The sequence below is a fragment of the Melanerpes formicivorus genome, unplaced genomic scaffold (assembly GCF_026170545.1).
Source record: "Melanerpes formicivorus ecotype bairdi unplaced genomic scaffold, bMelFor1.0.p_v2 SCAF_6, whole genome shotgun sequence".
NCBI classification, from domain to species: Eukaryota; Metazoa; Chordata; class Aves; order Piciformes; family Picidae; genus Melanerpes; species Melanerpes formicivorus.
In genome coordinates this window covers 25,699,822-25,720,553 of record NW_027142358.1, presented here as the reverse complement: position 1 = coordinate 25,720,553, position 20,732 = coordinate 25,699,822, and the positions used below count along the sequence as shown (strand labels likewise).

The 20,732-nt window shown below is 47.0% G+C and overlaps 1 protein-coding gene and 1 long non-coding RNA gene across 2 annotated transcripts in view; one reads left to right on the top strand and one right to left on the bottom strand.

Moving 5' to 3' along the window:
- Positions 1–1,500: 1,500 nt before the first annotated feature.
- LOC137442024 (uncharacterized) lies at positions 1,501–6,723 on the bottom strand. The gene is made up of 3 exons (XR_010987563.1): positions 6,505–6,723; positions 5,754–5,937; positions 1,501–2,695 (listed from the first exon to the last, which is right to left on the bottom strand). It is a non-coding gene; the product is annotated as an uncharacterized lncRNA (long non-coding RNA).
- Positions 6,724–6,802: 79 nt separating this feature from the next.
- FAM53B (family with sequence similarity 53 member B) overlaps positions 6,803–20,732 on the top strand; it is a 52,135-nt gene continuing 38,205 nt past the window's right edge. Inside the window, exon 1 of the mRNA XM_068140177.1 lies at positions 6,803–6,891. The gene's annotated coding sequence lies outside the window, so the exon portion shown is untranslated. The remainder of the gene's footprint in view (positions 6,892–20,732) is intronic.

Here is a 20,732-nt window from a genome sequence, read left to right as displayed (position 1 = left end):
TTCTATGATTTAACAATCCTTAAGGAGCACAAATAGTCAACTGCAGGACTGTCTGTAGGTTGTTTGCTAAATGTTAGATTTTTTTAAAGGAATTAATATTCTGCTCTCAAACTTCAGTATAACTCTGTGGTCTATAATGAAGAATTTCTGGGAGCCACAATTTTTCTGAAGAGCTGTTAGGTTACATCAGAAACACTGATATAAGTATGGCAGCCACTCTTCTGGACAGGGCCAGTAGTGATGAAGCATCTAACTACAGGCTTTCTGTCCTATCAGGAGAATATTTCTTCAGGTTATTATCATGAGCATCCAGTTGAAATAACTGTTTGCATTATAGGCTCACCCTCTTCATTCCAAATCCACTGTCACCCTTTCTGAGAACTAGGAGTGACCAACTGCCTTGGTTGTGTTATAGTAATTTGGGGTATTAGGCATCTACAGAGACAGGACTCTCATTTCATTTTTTTGTTCCATTTCTGTTTTTCAAAATAGTTTGTAAAAGGAACTTTCAGATGTTTGGGTTTTCAATCCTGCCATTGCTCTCTACAGGAGAGCTGGTTAGACCTGAGTTAGGGAGCGCATGTCTCACCATACAGGCCTCAGGAGTGAGTCTCTGGAGAGGAAATAAAGTGTGCAATAAACAGTCCTGTGAGGATACTGCCCCACACCTTCAGTGCAATGCTGAAGTGTTTCCAAGACTGACCAGAGGATGCCAGTATAGAAGCTGTGCCTGTGGTACAAGATAATGCTGTACAGGAGCAGAGCGCTCTCCAAGGCTGGGCTAATGTCTTCACAGCATTTGCATTATCTTTGTCTTTAAGCAGTGAAAAAAGTTCTCTTCTGATGGAACATGGAGATGTTCTCTCATGTAATTTGCATCCAAGTTGTTTCAGTTCTACATGGGTTTCTGATGCAGGCTGTGGCATCTGTGGGCCTGAAGTGCCAAAGGCCTGAGTGGACAAATGAGTTGGTGAACTGAAACCACTCACTTTGTATCCAGATGTACCAGGTGAATCCATGCATGCAAGACACAGATACCCATGAAGCTCCCAAGCTGAGCTGACAACTGATCTTGGCAGCTTCTTCAGAGTTATTTTTACGTAAGGATGAGTTCTTGAATAGCTTTTCTGGCACATTAGGTACAGCATGCTTTCCTTCATCACTAACACTGGCTTCTGTGTATTTCCACATTCCAGGAATGCACTGGCACCACTGTAGCCACTGTAAAGAAAATCTGTGTGTATATATCCTCCACTATGTCCATTCTACTGTGTGCCAGGGTGCCTGGTAAGAAACCTGCCAAAACGTATGTTATTTCATACCAGACAAAAGTATGGTATTTAGCAACATACAGCAAAATTTCCAGTGTTTTGGCAGTCAGATTGCTTTCCTACTCTGAAAGGTAAAGAACATGACTTGTTACAATAATGCTTTATTTTATAGCCCCTCTAAGCATTTTAACATTTTGAATAGTCTCCTGTAAAATATGTGGAGAGAACATAAACAGGCCAGGGCTTTGTGTTGCTGTAAGGAGATCTCTGTCTTTGCATTCCCACTGCTTGCTCTTTCTTGGGGTGAGAGGAGAGCAAGGTCTGTGCCGTGCAGCATTACCCACCCCCTGGCTGAATGGGTGGTATGGATGCCTGTAAAAGGGACATCTCTATGGTGCACCTTGGCTGGAATTACATTGAGTATGATCTAAAACTTGCAGGTAGCAGCTAAATTGAGGAACAATTAATGGATACCTAGGGGTTGAGTTGTTACAGCCTCAAGACAAGGGAGGGAAAAGAGCACTGGCATGTTATATTTGACACAAAGAAGGGAAAAGCCAACCTGTGGCTTCATTTTCATTTGTTAGGTAATAGTAGAGCTTGAAACAAGCTCATTTCTAGGTGACTAGAAATTAAACTGAGTGCTGTCAGGCAAACAAATGATGTAGCCTCAAGGTAGCATATAAATTCTGGATAATCACAAGTGCATAAGCCTGTGCTGGAGAGCCAGAGCTAATAAACACCGGTGAGGGAACAGAAATGAACCTCAGCACAGTCCCTCCAGCAGCCAAGTATTCATGGACAGTGTCACATGTCAAGCAGAGGTGGGAAGAATGTGCATTTATTGAGTAATTTGAAATGTTGATGGGGTTGTGAAAGGAAACCTCTAGTCAGCAGCACAGAGACATGCAGGCTTAGAGTGATAAGCCTGCACCCAGCCTGAAGCACCAAACAAGAAAAGGTTTGTCAGGCTGAAGGTTCATCAATTAGATTTTCTCTAACGCTTCCCTAAAAGACAGGTTGGTGTTTCAGGCAGATGGATCCAGGCTCCTTTACTCCAATTTGCAGTAGTAATTAGCCTCACTGACTGCTGCCCTACCCTAGGGCACCTGAACTCTCTGGGTACCACATTATCCAGCATAGCATGCTGCTTTTGGGCATGTCCAAAGCTGCCTTGGGTTTTCTGAGTGATGGACAACTAACTCCTGGCTTATCTTAAGCCGATTCAGATGTAGGCAGGGCTGACAAAGCAATTAGCGCTTTCATGGGTTCGCATCTGTATTTCATGGTCTATTTATTTTATCCATCAGCTGTTTCCATTGCACCTAGGCTGGGGCAGCGCAGCAGGCCCAAGGCAGTCAGGGAGGCAGCAGGCAAAATGTGGAACTGAAACACAAAGCTGTTGCACATGTGCAGCAAATAACCTGGAAAATAAAAGAAGGATTTATAGGTTTGGTGCAAATTCCATTGTATGCCAACTGTAGTAAAAATTATACTCCTTGTTACAAGCTTCTCTGCACAGCAATGCTTTACTTGTTCAGGGTTTTGAGTCTCCTTGATTCACATACTCTCTGACCTAGAAGGTAAAGTATCTAAACAGGTCTTCTGAGGAGTGGCTAAGGAAACTGGGGTTGTTTAGTCTGGATAAAAGGAGGCTGAGGAGAGACCTCACTCTCTACAACTCCCTGAAAGGAGGTTGGAGTGAAGTGGGGGTTGGTCTCCCTAACAATAAGTGATAGGATGAGAGGAAACAGCTTCAAGTTGTGCTAGGGGAGGTTTAGTTTGGATATTAAGAAAAATTTCTTCCCCCAAAGGGCTGTCAAGCCCTGAAACAGGCTGCCCAAGAGTTGAATCTCCATCCCTGGAGGTGTTTAAAAGCCACAGAGATGTGATGAGGGACATGGCTTAGCATCAGACTTAGAAAAAGTTGGATAATTATTGGACTTAATGATCTTCAAGGTCTTTTCCAACCAAAACAAACAAACAAAAAACCACCCACAAACCAAAACAACAATAAAAAAAACACCAAACCAACAAAAACAAACCTCACATCAGTCCTGTTACAGAGATGAGCTTGTTCCCTGGGCACGAAATACTTGTTTCAAATATTGCTCATTGTTATTGAGATTCTGTGAATGTCAAGATTTCCCTTGAAACTGGAGTGTGGCTTCTGAAGCTGGCCTCAGATGCTGTTGGAGATGTTCAGTGCAACAAAGATGTCCCTTGTGAGTGCACAAGTTCCTGGCACAGCCTAAGACATCAGCCTGTGACCAGGATGCTCGCTCTGGTTGGCCTTGAGTGAGTCCCTTACCTGTGTTCCTTGCTTGGCAGGAGAAGCAGAAGGATAAAACCATAAATAACTGGGATTGCTTAGCTGCTCAGAACGTTGCAGAGTTGTAGGTCATCATGAAAAGGACACTTCTGAAATTATTAGCAACCATGGTGTGTATGACTCGAATAACAACAAACTGGAGCAGACGGTGAAGTGTTAGAAAGGCAGCACAGAAAGCAGGCTGTGGCTGCAGCCAAATCCTGCATGCTGGAAGTGAAGGAAATTTATCCACTGGGCTTAGCACTGTTACATTGAAATGTTTTAATGACTTGGACCCCAGTATAATTTCAGGAGGATCATGGGGATCGTAAAATTTTTTTCCTACCCACAGAGTTTCCATCTCTGTAAGGAAGGCTCCTAATCAGTGGGTAGCAAAGGTGCTGACACTCAAGATAAAAACACCAATTAAATCGGCTCAGAATTTTGCTGAATGAATTTTGTGTCCATGATGACTAAACTCTCATGCCCAGTTCTTTAAAGCTTGAAAGTGATTTCCATCTTTTCCCCTTCTGACAAAGATCCTCTCTACTGTCACCAGAGCAGGAACCTCTCTGCCCAGCTTTTACATTTAAACATTACTGAAAATACTATCAGCGGAAGACAGGTTTATGCTTTGGCAACAGGCTTTCATGCACACTGGTAACGTTCCACTGCCAGCTCATCTGTTGGAAAGCAAAGGGGATGAGAGGAAGAAAATGCTGGGTTTGGATCAAGCTGAGAGGCAGACAGAAAGCAACTGTCTGCTGGATTCTTGGAGACCAAGCCTGCACTGTGCAAGGCTGCCACGGGAATGGATTCAATTATGCTGCAGGCTTTATTACTGAAACATTCATCTGGGAAACCACAAGAAAACATTTTTAAACTTGATTCCTGAAGTTCTAGAAAAGGAGTTTGCAAGCATTTATTTTTTGCTACCAGTCTCAATAGGCCATAAGAAGAGCAAATACTGAGTGGGATGCATGAGCTTGATGCAAAAGCCCCTTCACATCATCAAATCCTTTTGATAGCCCCTCTCATACTGGCTGCTCTTGTCTCATTTTATATGCACGGAGTACGGAGTAACTTCTGTTGAGATCAGTCCTTCCTGCATTGGTGGGAGCTGCTGACTTCTGCTTCCTTAGCTCCCTTATTACATTAAATACTGATATTTGTTTGGTATCTTTGGCCATGTATCAGCAGGGCAGGACACCCAAAGCAGGGCTGAGCTACACAAATAAAACCTCTTGCTGTTCAGCATACACATGCCCTCACTTGTTCCCACTTGCCATCCCCAGCCATGTGCCCAGCTATCCATCTGGGTGGATGAAATTCAGCCCCAGATTCATTCCTGATGACATCTGCGTTGTCTGCTTGCATATGTTCATGATTAATGTTTAGGCTCTGTTTGGTAATGAGTTCTAAATCTTCCTCTTAGCTGTCATGTAGTTTCCTTGTTCACTAATGACGCTCGCCCTCGGAAGAAGCCTACGTGCTGTGTGCACTTCAGCTTGGATGGATGGGAAATGTTATTGTTGGAGCAGATTGCTTCTAAAGGCCACCTCCCAAGTGAAGCCAGGCAGACATGTCTTTGAATATTGCAGAGGACCCACGGCTACCTCCAGCCTAGCAGTATTTGGCTGAGCTTGTGTTCCCAAAAGAGATTACAGAATAGTAGTGGTTGGAAGGGACCTCTGAAGATTGTTTAGATGAACCCCCATGCTAGAGCACGATTACCTAAGGTAAATCACCCAGCAATTCATCCAGGCAGGTTTAGATTCCCTCCAGAGAAAGAGGCACCACAACTGCTCTGGGCAGCCTGTTCCAGTGCTCCAGCACCCTCACAGTGACAATTTTTGTCCTTTTGTTTACATGGAACTTCTGGTATTCCAGTTTGTGTCCACTGCCCCTTGCCCTGCCACTGGACAACACTGAAAAGAGTCATGCTCCATCCTCCTGACAGTCGCCCTGTAGATATTTATAAGCATTAATGAGATGCCCCTCAACTCTCCTACAGGATACACAAACCTAGCTTTCTCAGCCTTTCCTCATAAGATAGATGTAGCAGTCTCTTCATCATCTTAAGTGTCTCTCTGCTGGACTCTCTGCAGTAGTTCCTTGTCCTTGAGCTGAGGAGCCCAGAACTGGACACCATGTCCCAGATGAGGCCTCACCAGGGCAGAGTAGAGGGGCAGGAGAACCTTTCTTGGACCTGATGGCCACACTCTTCTTAGTGCACCTCAGGAGGCCATTTGCCATAGCTGTGAGGACACATTGTTGGTTCATGGTCATCCTGTTCTCTACCAGGACTCTCAGGTTCTTTTCTCCAGAGCTTTCTCCAGCAGGTCAGACTCCAACCTGTACAAATAAATGAGGTTATTCTTCCAGAACAAGCAGAAATGCTGGTAAAAATGGAGGAAAATTGGGGAGTGGGATTTTTTTTTTGTCGAATCTCACTGATGAGTACAGAAGTGGATACTGTACATCTGTGACGTACTCAGACTTCAAGGCTACTTCTTAAGAGAATCACAGAGTGGTTTGGGTTGAAAGGGGGCCTTTCAAGGTTGTTTAGTCCAACACCCCGCAGCAGTGAGCAGGGACATCTTCAACTAGGGCACGCTACTCAGAGCCCTGACCTGGAATGTTTGCAGGGACGGGCCATCTACCCCCTCTCTACGCAACCTGGACCAGTGTTTTACCACCCTGGGTGTCAAAAAAAATGTAGCAATGTCTATTGGGTGGACCCTCCCAGGGCACTGGTGGATTCCTGCTCTCTTCTCTGCTCCTCCTCCCGGGCCGGCCGTGCCACCAGGAGTCACTCTCGGCCACCGAACGGGGCGGCGGAGCCACGACCAGCCAGTCCCACTGCCATGCCGGGCTGCGGTAGTGCCCGCCGCCGCGCCCCCCTTTCCCGCCACTCCACACCTGATCGCCGCCTGATATCGCTGCTTTTTATTATTTTCGTTCTTTTCCCCGACACGCTCCTTCGGAGCGATGTTCACCTCCGGGGATACCCGCTCAGGGCGCCGGCCAGGCATCTCTCCTTCCATTTTATCTCGCACCGACACTCCCCCATGCGCGGGTCCCCACTCGGGGCAGGGGCTCCATCGGGGCTCCGCAGGTGCGGGCCGGGCCCTGCCTCCGCCAGCCCCGCTCAGGAAGTGACAAGCGCATTTCCTCCTCCCTCCCTCTTTCCCTCCCTCCCTCCCTCCGCCCGCCCCGCCCGCAGCACGGCGGTGGCGGCGGCGGAGGCAGCGCGGCTCGGAGCGGAGCCCACAGCCGGCCCGGCCGGGCCGCGCCGCCGCCACCACGGTAAGAGCCCAGATCGTGCCTGGGCCGCTCTGTGCTGTTACTCGCGGCCTGCCTGGGGGTCCCGCTGAGCTGTCCCTGGGGTGTGGGGTCCGGACAAAGGGCGGCGGTGCCCTGCCCTGGGTACAGAGGGGTTTGGGGGCGAGGAGGGTAACGGCGGCCTCCCACAAAGGTGGGACCATCCCGCCGGCCCTTGCTCATCCCACTCCCGCTGGGTTTTCCGCTCCGCCCGGGCGGACCGAGGCTGGGGGCTGCCCGTCTTTGTGCCGCCGGGTCTCCGCTCCCCACCGCTGCCGGCCCCCGGGGGACGAGAGCTTAGATGGGGCTCAGGACATTTCGGTGCTGCGTGGCTTGGCCGCCTTCGAGAGTCCGTAGGGAACGGGGTGCTGCGGGGTTGGCATGTGCCCCGGCGGCGGCGTGGGCTGCGTGCGGCGGTGTCGGGGAAAGCACTTGAGGACGGTCTTGGGTCGCCTGTCCGGGCTGTGGGGGAAAGTCGCCTCCCCGAAGTTGAGCCTCCCTTTCCTCTTCACGTTATTCTGCCTCTGGAATTTCTGCCTCCGAATGGATCAACACGTGCTTTCCTTTCTGCGGGCCGAGCGGGATGTTTTACTGCAACTTGGATGTCAGCGAGCTCGCTGTGCTTGTTGCTCCCCATGTTTGGGGGTCTCTCATAGAGGGACTGCAGCCCAGGGGAGCAGTGGATGTGGTTGAGCATCACTGCAGAGATGCTTCCCAGCCCGACTCGGGCCGTCGCACAGCTTCCTGTGGTGTCTTGCGGTGGTTTTCACACCTGGGATGTGTGAGGTAGCTCATGGTGGTGATGACTTGTGCAGAGGCTTTGCCAGCTGTGCTGTGCCCCTCAAGGGGGGTCTCCAGCACCAAATGAAAAGTTTTCCTTGCTGTGGAAAGTGTTCTGGCAACCAAGTTGTCCTATAAAGTCTTTAAGTCTTATTTCTTCATTCAGTGACATCATGTCGTTCCAATTGTACTGTGCATGAAGTCTTCACATATAGCTGCACGTGAAGATTTCATTAATAAGGGTTTTCTCCTCAACAATTTTGAGATTTGATTTACTTGATGGAGACAGGGAGTATGTAGCAGCTTAGTGCCTGTCACTGGGCAGTGCCACTGTCTCTCTTGGTGCCATGTGGTCTCCCCAGACACTGGTGTACCTTGCCAATGCATGCTCCCCCCCCCTTGGGAAATCCTCTTGAGGAAAAACTCAGTGTAATTTGTTACGAATCAGGCTGATAGACCAAACTTCAGCTTGCGATTGAAACCAGATGTGCTTATTTTCCTTTCGAATCCTCAAACAACAATAAAAACTCTGTTTTGACAGATTAAAGACTGATTAAAGACTACTTGCAAATTGCAGAGGTAGCAGCGTCAGGCGAGAAAACGTTGGAAGCAGGGAGAGCATCTCTGCTTGCCTCTCTCCAGCATTGGGTATCCTGGAGTGCAGGAGGCTGCTGCTGCTGCCTTGCCTCCCATCACAGGTTCCCTCAGCCTGCCTCTGACACAGGCAGAAATATTTATCAGGGCTTGGCTGAGGGCTGGAAATAAAGAACCCCCAAAACAATGTAGATAATGTTTCTAGAGAAAATATTTGGGGTGGGTCACCAAACAAGATTAATTAGAGTGATAGTAAAATAAACTATGAGTTTCAGAGTGGTATGCTCTGTCCTTACCTGTCAGAGAGAGCTCCTGATTTATTTCTTCATTTTTAAAAGTCTTCCAGAGCCCGAGGATGCTTGTGGTGGTGAGTGTGCAGCCAAGCTCAGGGCTGTTCACTCCACATTGGAGGCACTTTACTGGGAGAAGGACCCAGCCTTTTTGCTTTCAAAAGTGAAGGGGAAAACCCAACCATAAAAAGCCAACCCAAGCAACCTGCCACGGAATTATTTCCTTCTTTTTATTTCAAAGGAGATAAGGACACCCCCACCAAGCACAGCCCTGCTGGGCATGGCCACACGTGTCGGTGGTTTTGCAGCTGAATCCCTCAATCCAGATTTTCTCACTTCCAGGTTAAATCCAGAGGAGGGAGGGAAACCTTGGCGACTTCCAACTCTGCACAGGGCCAAAGTCTTCAAGAACCGCTTCAGTTATAGAAAGCAGATGGCCTTTGAGAGGCAGATCAGGAAGAGCTCAGGCTGTTAAATGCAAAACTTTGCATGGAAAATCAGGGCAATTCAGTAGATAATTGACTCCATGGGTGAGATCCAGATATTTATGTATGGAGATCAAGCAGACTGTGGGACAGAGTCAGCACTGGTGTAGGCCAATTTTTAGGTATGGATACCTGCATAAATTAATAATTGTGTATAAATATGCACACATGCAAATAGGCTAACATACTCCAATATAAATCCCCAGATCCATTTCAGTTAATTATATGTAACATTAAGTATCAAAGGCTTGCTTCGCTTTCAGCAAAGGTATAGGTGGAACGAGACCTACAACATTTTGCTGAAACACAATTTGTGGAATCATAGATGGGTTGGGTTGGAAGGGATCTTAAATATATGTAGTTTCAACCCCCCTGCTATGGGCAGGCACACCTTCTATTAGACCAGGTTGCTCAAGGCCCCATCCAACCTGGCACTGAACACTTCCTGGATTGGAACCTCCACAGCTTCTCTAGACAACCTGTTCCAGTGCCTCACCACCCTCATGGGGAAGAATTTCTTCCTAATGTCCAGTCTAAATCAAGCTTCTTCCAGTTTGAAGTCATCACCCCTCATCCTGTCACTCTGTGTCTTTGTGGAAAGTCCCTTTATATCTCTTCTCTAGCCCCTTCAAATACTGGAAGGCTGCTCTAAGGTCTCCCTGGGTGAATAATCCTTCTCCAGGACAAACCATACCTACTCTCTCAGCCTGTCTTCATAGAAGTCGTGTTCCAGCCCTCTGATCCTCTTTGTGGTCTCCTCTGGACCCTCTCAAGCAGTTCTGTGTCCTTGTGCTGAGGTCTTCAGACCTGGACTCTACTCCAGGTGGGCTCTCACAAGAGGGGAGCAGGGGGGGACAATCCCCTCCCTTGACCTGATGCCTACACTGCCTTTGATGCAGCCCAGGCTTTCTGTGCAGAGCAGGCACAATGGACCATGTGCTGAAGGTGGATAGAGTGTAACAAGGTTTATCCAGTTTGTCCATTTTATAATTACTGGTTAACTTAGGATTTCTCAAATGACAGCTGTGTGGCTTGAAGCTGTTCTTGTAATGTTGTACAGAGTTTCTTTTCTTGATCTCCATGGGGACACAGGTAATTTGTGCTTCCCTTGTAAAATCTCAGGCAGAAAGGAGACAGCCCAGGTTAAAAGGGCTGAGTATGGGTTTGTTCCCTTACCCCTCTTGTGTCATGTAGTTTACAGAGTGATTTTGCTGGGAAAAAGTCCTAATGAACATTAATCTGCAACAGAGCAGACTTTGGACCAACAGGCTAGGGCAGGGCAAGGTGCCAGTGATGCTCATAGCTCTTAGGAGAGCTCAGCCTGGAGGAGTTAAGTCTCCTTCCCATGTCCCAGGAGGGGGAGAGGGGAAGCAGAGTCTTTGCATTAGGTCTTCCCTCACCAAAACTAGGGTTGGAATAGTTTAAAATGCCTCCAGAAAGACAAGCCCACATTTTATTCTTGTGGCCATGTGGGACCGGGTCAGTAGAGGAGCTGGGGAGGTTGCTCACTGGTATCTCCTCAAGCAAGATCTCTTTGTAGCTGACTATTTTTCTCTACTTTCTCTCCCGAAATGGGGAGGAGGAGGAAGAGGAAGCAAGCATGCTGACGTGGGGAAACAAAACAAAAAGTAGGAGGTCTGATGGGTGGCAGAGGGCTGTGACTATTGACAGTCTCACGTGCCTGGTCCACGGTGGTGGTGGAGCGAGGCAGTGATAGCTGTTTCTTGGCAGCCTCCCCCAGCACGCCACAGTTCACGTTGCAGGGGTCCCCATGGGGCTGTGCAAAAAATACCACCAAAACAACAGCTCTTTGGCACGTCTGCTCCCTGGGGAGCTAAATATAAATTCATTGGGTGAAGAGAAGGGAATTTTCCACCATGCTACTCATATGTGCCTGTGAGCCTGCTGGGTCATGGATTCTGATGGTCTGCTCCACCCTGGGGAACCCTCCCTGCCTGAGCCTGCTGCCCAGCACCGCATGAGTGCCACCACTCTCCTTAGAGATGGCACCTTCTATAAATTCCTTGAAAGCTGTCAGAACAGTGGCAGACCCTGAAGCTCTGGTTCTGCACTCAAGTATCCCTATGAGCAGCGGCTGTGTTAGAATTCTGAGGAAGGACTCCTGCAAGGTCACACAACGCGTTCACAGTCGCTGCCCGCAACCCAGCTATTTGCTTAGAGCAGCAATGCAGAACGTAGCTCTGGTACAGTGAACAGATCCTCAGGCTGTTTTGTTTTTCCAAACTTTTTGGAGTTGGCTGCCTTTAGGGAGGCAAAAATTCCCAGGCAGGAGGTTATTTCTGATGACCTGCCAAGCTGGTGTGAGTTGTGATAGTGAAGGCTGTGGTGGTGTGAGCTTTTAGTCATCCACAAGTGAAGCCAGTAGTGAAAATTAAAAAGGATCATCACACATTTAATTTCTTGGCTTTGGGTGGTTGATCCATGAGTTTTGAAGTCTATAATGTTTGATATCTCAGATATGTAAGGTGTTACGTGGTATGGGAGATATTGTCCCAGTAGATTGAAGCTTGAGGAGGGTAGATTTAGGCTGGATATTAGAAAGACATTCTTTACAGTGAGGGTGGTGAGGCACTGAGGGTGCCCACGGGGGTAGTGGAACCCTCCCTAGGTTCAAAGCTAGGTTGGGTGAAGCCTTGAACAATCTGGTCTAGTGCAAGGTGTCCCTACCCATGGTGGGAATGGGGAAGGTTGGAACTAAATGATCTTTAAGGTCTCCAACACAAATCATTCTGTGCTTAAATAAGATTTAATACATTAGAACGTTGTAGTAATGTATGAAAGGACGAAACGGTTAGACTGACCTGGAGGAGCATCGAAGTCTACATGAAGTGTGGTTGCTCATGGCACTGCAGGTTCTGGGTCCCCACACAGGCAAGTGGGGGGTACCCAGGTGAGTTTGGGTCCATAATCACTATATTTGATGAACAATTTAAGGACTGGTTGAGTGAGTGCAAAAAATGTAAAAGAAAATCAGTTCTGGAGCATGTGGTTTCTATACTCCCCCTAAAAAAATGTGCCCAAGGGAGACTTTGTCATGGTTTTTACTTTTAGAGGATTAAATATAGCAGCATCATTGGTGTCACTCCTCTGGAGTCCATTTGAGGCTTCCCTTGGGCTATATAATTCCCTGTATTTGTGGATCCTGGCCATAGCTTTTGGTTTCAACAGCCAAAGCTCAGGGCTTGTGCTGTGTGGTAGGTATGAGACCCCAGCGAAAGAAGAGTTCTACTCTGTTTTGTGCTTATACATCATTACATCTCCTGTGAAAACTGAAATCTGGCAAACTTCAATCTGGCAGCTGGAAAACCTGCTCTGCTCGAAACCAGCCCTCAGAAGGAAGGATGAAAAAGCCCTTTGATGATTGAGAAGCAGGGCTTGTGAGTGGTGGGGCAGAATGATGCTCCTATCAAGATGTACCTGCAGCTTGCTCTGGTGCCAGCAACTGGTCTGGACTGAAAGGGGTTAAAAGATGTGATGTACTCCTCATGCTGTTCTAAGCCCAAGGTCTCCTCAGGGATGAGTTAATGCACTTACTTGCTTTTAAGAAATTCTTTTCTTTGTCCTAGTCCCATGACAAGTCTCGCAGTGGCCTGAGACAAGTCTTGGTGCTTCTCTGCCTCAGTTGTCCTGTTATCATTCTGCACTACTAGGAAATTTGAGGGAAGGAAAATGACATTAATTAAACCCACCTGGATATGAACCTGTGCAGCCTGCTCTGGATGGCTGTCCATTATTATGGGGGTTGGACTAGATGATCTCCAGAGGTCACTTCCAGCCCCTACTATTCCATGACTGTGTGGTTAATGAAGATGCCTATTCTTATCTGCAGTTAGGACAGCCTAGCAGCAGTGCAGTTAGGCCAGGCAGAGGTAGCAATTTCTCGCTGTCAGTGATGTGGGAAAGTCACAGTAACTGAGTGTTGTATTTGTGAGCTTACCTTAACATTACTGAAAATAACCTCCTGGTGTGCTGGGTAGTCCATATCAATGCTTTAAAATTGCTTCTAAATAATATATATTATTACATATTTTATTAGCCCACTTATCAGGTACTTTTTTTAGTCCCAGTCATTGCAAATGAGCATTGTGTGTTATTTTTGAAAGGACAAATTTTAATGCTGTTAAACAGAAGCCAAAAGCTACAATTGTGTCCTGAAGCTGAAGAACCATCACAATTATGAAGATACAGAAAGCATTTAAAAAATCCACATTTGGTTTTGTAGCCTCGCTGTTAATTCAGGAAAGTAAAAAAATACTCTCTTCATTGGGCTCTCAGTTGTGTTATAATTGAAATGCAGTGCCATGGGTGGTACTTCTCAGAGCAAAAGCATTGTGGTTAATGAAGATTTACAGTTCCTGATAGCTTCATTTAGAAACCATCACCCACGATTTCAGTTCCACACGGTTTATGTTGTTGGTAGAAGATTGTATCTTTGCCATGGAGGGACCTGGGAACCATGCTGGGACATAAGGGCTTCTGGGCATGGGGGTGCAGCAGCTTGCTTGAGGCACTGGACACTGAGCCAGGAGAGCTGTACTATGTCTATCACCAGTTTTAATATTTTTCCAAATTAATTCTTACTGGAGCATGTCTTTTCTAAAAGACATTCGGTGCAGAGATAAAAATGTAGCAAGGATTGAGAACCCACTGCAGTCATTTATGATGCCAATATCTTATTGCAATGGTTATTGTCCTTGCTGCTCGGGAAAAAAATTACACTTTGCCCTTGCTCTGAATCTGCATAGTTTCCATTTCCTGTAGCACTGGGTGGTGTTACGCAGCTGGTCTGCTTGCTCTGAGGGACCTGCTCTGCATCTTCATCCTTCTCTGAAGGTAGCCAGGTCATTCCTGAGCAGTTACTCCTCCATGTTTTCGCGGTTTTGCCCTGTACCCATTTCTTCACATCTCTCAGTTCCTCCTTGGGTCTTCTCCAGACCTTAATCAGACATGGCAGAAGACTCCAGATGCCTGTAGTGGTTGTGGATTGCAGACCACAGAGGCAATAATTAATAATTAATACTCTTTTTCTCGTGGAGGTCCCCAGTTCATCCAGTCCACATGCCTTGGTAATGCAGTGCAGGAGCCTGGGGGCGTGCCCTTGCCTTTAAGGTGAGCCTCTTATAAGCAATTTATTTTTTTAAGACATTCCTTAACATCTCAAAATCTTTGTTGCTTCTCTTCATTCTGTATTGTCAAGTTGTTCTTCTCCGTATTTAGGGCTGTGCAAGTCCTGAGTGTCACAGCACTGATTTTTCCTTTTTCCTTCCCACTTATTGCCAGAAATACTGCATGGCAGAGGGTGAAGGTCTCCTTTCTCTTGAATCCACTGTTTCCATTTTATTTGCAGGCCTGAGCTGTGTCAGTTAAATAGGTGTCAAATAACTGTCACCCATTTCTGTGGGCTTTAATCAAACCTGTGTGACCAGCGCTCCCTTTTACCAGCACAAAGACATCAAGTGAGACAGGAGCTTTTCTTCTTGGTGTTGTTAATTGTGCTTCCTGATGCGTCGTCCTTGGACTGAAACCTGAGCCTTGCAGGGCTTGTTTTCTCGAGGCCATCACATTCACCGCGCTGGCTTGTGCCTGTCCTCTGGGACTATTGTGGGGATGGCTCACAAGACCTTTTGGCATGATCTTAGAAAAGTTGAAAGTACCAATTATTTGGAACTGTTGTTTAAGAAAGATCACAGTATCACAGAGGTTGGAAGGCATCATCATGTCCAACTCCCCTGCCAAAGTAGGATCACTTAGGGTAGTCCACACAGGAATGCATCCAGGTGGGTTTTGAAAGTCTCCAGAGAAGGAGACTGCACAACCTCCCTGGGCAGCCTGTTCCAGTGCTCCATCATCCTCACTGTAAATCCGTTTCTCCTCATGTTGAGGTGAAATATTCTTTGTTCAAGTTTGAACCCATTGTTACTTGTCTTGTTACTGTGCACCACTGAAAAGAGCTTGGCCCTGTCCACTTGACACCCACCCTCAGATACTTATACACATTGATGAGATGCCCCCTCAGTCTTCTCAAGACTAAATAGCCCCAGGGATCTCAGTCTCTCTTCATAGGGAAGATGTTCAAGTCCCCTAATCATCCTTGTGGCTCTCTGTTGGATTCTCTCCAGCAGTTCTTTGTCTTTCTTGAACTGGGGAGCCCAAAACTGGACACAGTGTTCCATCTGTATTTAGTGCCTGCTGTTGAAAATCATTTCAGGTTACTCTTGACAAACGTGACTCCATCATTTTGCTTTCTTCTGTGTTAAAGCACATATTGACCACCTCTCCCTTTCCTGCATCGTGATTCATCTTTCTGACTCCAGAGTAAGACTGTCAGTGGAGCTTCTTGTCCTTAATGTCTATAAAAAAACCTTCTGTGTCTTGTTTTCTAACAGCCCCTGATGTTTAGCTCATAGTTGAATGCATTTTAAGGTGGTGTTGTTATTTTAGGGACTTCACAGTGATTTACAAACTCAAGGATTAATTCCGTCACACATTAATGTGTCAAGTTGATACACATTTTCCCATGTGCTGAAGGTGGATGTTTTTGCTACCCTGTTTGTACTGAGCAATCATTCATGTCTGTGCACCGACAAAATACCTGGCATGATTCCCTTCCCGATAGCCTGCTGCCAGCTTTGGAACCAAGATGAGTTCCAGCATTCAGGTTGGTTCTCCTCGGGATGCCCTTTTGTGTAGGGGCTTCATGGTTCACACTGTGCTGGTGCTGGGACCGTCCTCTCTGTCCTTGGGCTTCCCATTTCCATAGCACCAAGGAATCTGTTTCCCCTCCTGATTTTCACCTGTGGGGTGGGAGGGAGAGCAGTATATGGAGAGTATCCAGATACGGAGTGGAAAATGCAAATTTCTATAATTTTTTTCCCCTTTACTGCATGTTCACACTCTCATAAATGAGCTCAAGGAAGGCTGGGCAGCATGGTGTTTCTGCCAGCCCAAATAAAAGCATGGACTGTTTTCATTTCCACTTCCTTTTTTTTCCCTTCTTGTCTCCGAGACAAGCTGTGAAATCTGGGCTTTTCTGGCTTTCAAGCTACAGTGGGGCTCATCCTGACCTGGTCCAGCCACAGGAGAATTGGGCATCCCCAGGGGATAAATCATCCTAATGCCAGGAAAATTGTCCTCTGTGGGCATTACTTCTCCATCTGGGAGGGGCAGCTCAGTGCTTTGGGGTAACAAAATCCAGCTCACGGGAGCTGGACTCGGGCTTGCAGCAGCACAGGGGGAAACGTTTCACAGCCCAGCCCTTGGAAAACCCCCAAAGGAGGCAAACCTGCAGGATGTATGGACTCTACGTGCTTCTGACACCTTGCAGGAGCTGAGAGTGTGTTATAGCAACAGATTCTATATTATTCCAGCCTCAACAGCGTCCCCCTGTGATATTCAAACTACCATGTGAAACCCAAGTCCAAACTCTCCATGAATGATTCTGTGGAAATGCTGTTGGGCGCGTTTCGGGGCTGTCTTGGCTCTGATTTCAATGAGTAAACATGGTGAGTGGGTGTTTGCTTTGACTTCTTCCTCCTAGCCAAAGACTTGCTTTGAGGGAAGGTGAAGCCTCCAGTGCTGTTCACAGCATCAGATTGTTTTGCCCATGGCTTGGTGTTGGCAATGCCGTTGCTGCGTGCCCAGGCCCTGTGCTGCCAGGCTTTGCCCAGCAGCAGTGGGAAATCCCTGATACCCAGAAGTGTGGAGGAGTTCACAGGTATGAATAGCCCTCACAGAGCCTGGTTTCTCCATCTGGATGCAGCATGGTCACCCCATTTGGGGTGATGCTCCATGGCATCCTTCAATTTCAAAGGCATCTTTTCCTGCTTGTCCCACACTCTTAAGATCTGTTCCCCTCAAATCTTCCCAAAATCACTTTCCAACTTTGGATGCACCATTTTTTTGCATTAAAAATAGTCTTAATGTTCAGCAGGCAGTTACTGGAGACTGCATAGTGGGTGCAACCTGTACTCTCTTTGCCCTGCTGTATTAGGAAGAGCCCCCCTCCCCTCCTTACACATTCCCCCATCTCCAGCAGAGCCATCAAAGCTGGCTTCTTGGCAGCCTGTGCACGTAGGCACTGTCTTCTGGTAACAGATTGTTATGTATTTAATGAACCTGAGGAAAACAAGAAATTTGAAAGCTGCAGGGCGATACAAGTTTGCTGTTCAGTCTGCCAAATTCACACTAATTCAGACAACTCACAGACGTTTGGCTCCTCGTTCGTTCAAGAGATTTATGGAAAATGCAGGGCTTGGATATTTCTTGTTGGTGTACCAGAGAGATGAAGGTGGCAGCACGGGCAAAGGCTTCCCAGCCCCAGAGGACTCCTTTCCTCTCTCCATGGCCATGCTGCCGCCATGGCTTCCTCTTGCCAATGTTGATGGCAACAAATGGACAAACAGCAGAGAAATGTACCTTTCAGTTGCTAGGATTAATAAAGGCTCTAAGTTCATCTTTCAGGAGCCAAAGAGCTCTTTGAAAGCTATTTCTCAGCTGAGGAATGAATCTCAGAGATTGCCAAAGAGTTGAAGTACTTTGGTCTAATGCAAACAGGGTTTGCAGACGATGGCAGGCACCTGTGGTACTCTCTGTTGGCACAGAGACCATCCACTGAAAGCTTCTGAAACTCTTTAAATTTTGCCTGCCTAGTTCAGGTAGATAATTTCAGTTTCTGGAAGGTTCTAAGGAATCATTCTGCTTGGCTTCGCATGAGGGTTCTGCCATCTTAAGGTATTTATCCATAAAGAAGTGGTAGGGGGTGATGTGAAGTCTGGCAGTCTCAGCATACACCCAGTATTTCCCTGCTTACATTCAGACATTTCTTTAGGGACCATTGGTTTCTACTGATTCTCCAGCTCAGCCTTGAAAAAGGGAGAAATCCAAACGAGCAGCATCCAAATCTGCTCCGAGAGTGCTGATGGTGTTCTGGCACTTGATGAGCTTTCCTCCATTACACTACAAGATGTCCTAGATCTTGCCTGTGCTTGGTCCATGCAGTGCTTGGCCAAGAAGCCCCTCTAACCCTCAGATCATTAATATCTGTTGGATCAGGTCCAGAGGAGGCCATAAGGATGATCAGAGGGCTGCAGCACCTTCCTTATGGAGACAGGCTGAAAGAGTTGGGGCTGTTCAGCATGAAGAAGAGAAGGCTCAGGGGAGACCTTACAGTAGCCTTCCAGTATCTGAAGAGGGCTATAGGAGAGCTGGGGAGGGACATTCTACAAGGGCTTGTAGTGATAGGACAAGAGGGAATAGATTTAAACTGGAAGAGGGAGATTTAGACTGGATATTAGGAAGAAATTCTTTACAGTGAGTGTGGAGAGACACTGAAACAGGTTGCCCAGGGAGGTGGTGGATGATGCCTCCCTGGAAGTGTTCAAGGTCAGGTTGGATGGGGCCTTGAGAAGCCTGGCTGGTGGAAGGTGTCCCTGCCTGTGGCAGGAAGGTTGGAACTAGATTATCTTTAAGGTCCTCTCCAACCCAAACCATTCTGTGATCTGCTTGTAACCAGATGAACATCGTGTCATAGAGGTAGGTATTAAGATGGGTTTGTGTGCTGTTTGAAATTGTTTATGCTTGATGAGTGAGTCTGTAAAAATGGCATGATGGGGGTGTGTTTACTGTCTCTGTCTCGGACAGTTTGGATTATATATGGGAAAAGAATATAAGGAAGGAACAGGAATTGGTATTTGTGTCTGTTTACTAGAGCAGCACGCTCCAAGCGGTAATTAAAAGTAAACCTGGGCTCTGCTGGCTTGTTCAGCATCTCTAGTTGTTGAGCTTAAGCAGCCAAAGCAATCCTTAATTCAGCAGTTCCTCAGCTTTTGGGAGCATGGCCAATACTCACAGTATCTCACAGACCATTGCAAATTCTTGTAATAAATCTCACAATTGAGGAAAAAAGGCAAAATCAGAAAGGTAAGATGGTTTATTAGACCAGCTGGCTGGATTGCTGCTGCTGCTTCAGCTCTGCTTCCCCAGAGGCCACCTTTTGTTCAATATTTCCAATATTCCTTGGAAATAGACTCAAAATTAGCAGCAGTCCCCTAGTGAGCAGATTAGGCAATGATCACAGGTTTACTTAAAGAGAATGTGACTTTTCTATGGTAGCTGGGACTAATATCCTGTGGGATATGTCTATGTGGTCCAAGTGGTGCAACTGGCAATGTCTATCCCCAAGCCAATGTAGCTGCTGGGAAGACTTCTGTGGGGCCAGTCCTGCTGGGGAAAGAGGATGCTGGGCTTGTGGAGCTGAGCTCTGCCATGGCAGGTCTGGGCTAAGCTGGCTGCAGCATTCCTCCACGGCCAGGTGATATGCTGGGGGTGCACCTGCAAGTTGCACATGGCCAGCTGAGGAGAGATCCCTTTGAAGCTCTGATGCTGCTCCTTTGTGAAAATACCTGTGCAGGTTGGCTGTGCAACCAAGAGTTACTGAGCCCCACATTAGCTCTTCTCTTTAACTACCATGCATGAGTTTTTGTGCAAGGGAGTTGGATCCTGTATAGGTGCTTTGCACATCTAACTGGCAGCTCTCCGCTGGAAACCAGCACCTCTCGCCTGCTGGCTGCTGTTTTGCAATGACTGGTTTTACTTTCTTCTTTTCCTTTTCAGTTGCCAGGGAGGAAAAGGCGAAGTTACTGCCAGCACCATTTTCTTCATAGCTAAGATGCTGAGGCAAAGTACCTTTGCCCCTGCCCTGTCCCTTCAGTCTCGTTCCATCACTCTTGTATAAGGGAGTCCTTCCCCTGCCACTCCTATGGTTGTGGACTGATAGCAAGGGCTGTTGTTATTCCTGATGTAAGGGTTAACCTCAGACATCCTTAAGCCAGGTGAGCATCTGTGGTGGCTGCACATAATATTTTCAGTTCCTACTGTAGCCTCTTGAGATGGGTGCCATTGTAGTAAACTGCGGGCTCCTTCCGGCTGTGAGTTTTGCTACTGTGGCTGTAAAGGTTGGCTCCGCTCAGGCTGTCCTGTGCTGGCAGGAGTGCTGGAGTGCATTGGTGAGAAGCTTCATTCCTGCTTGGAGCTGTTGGTTGTAAGCAATGAGGTGATCTGGTTCTTAAATGGGGTGCTTGGTGCCATGGTTTAGTTGTTTAGGTGGGTTGGATTGGTTGATGGGTTGGACACGATGATCTTGAAGGTCTCTTCCAACCTGGTTGTTTATTATTATTATTATTAAAGTCATGCAGGCCTATGGAGTGATGCTCATCTTAAACACAACCCATTATTGCTTTCCCCTTTTGCTATGCCAGCTGTTACAAATATTAAGTGTAGACAAGTGTTTTACTTACTAACACTATCTTGTTAGCCCTGGAAAAGCCTAGTCTAGCTGCAAGCAGGAGGCAGAGAAGGGCATTTCTTCATTCCTTTTCTTTTGCTGGTAATTTCCAACTGCCTTGAGTGGCATCTTTCGTATTTGTTGAAAGCTGTTACCCAATAAATAATACCTGATAATCATGCAGAAGAGTGCCAAAGCAAGGGGAGCAAGCTGCCCAGAGCTGAGCACCTCTGAGCCCTGCTGCAGAAGGCAAACTATTGCCCAAGTGAGAAAATGAGCTCACGCCTAGCTACCTGCAGATGATAGACTTCAGAGATGTTTCCAAATTCATAGTGGCATAAATCAACAAATTTGAGGTACCTCGTGGTGTTGTCC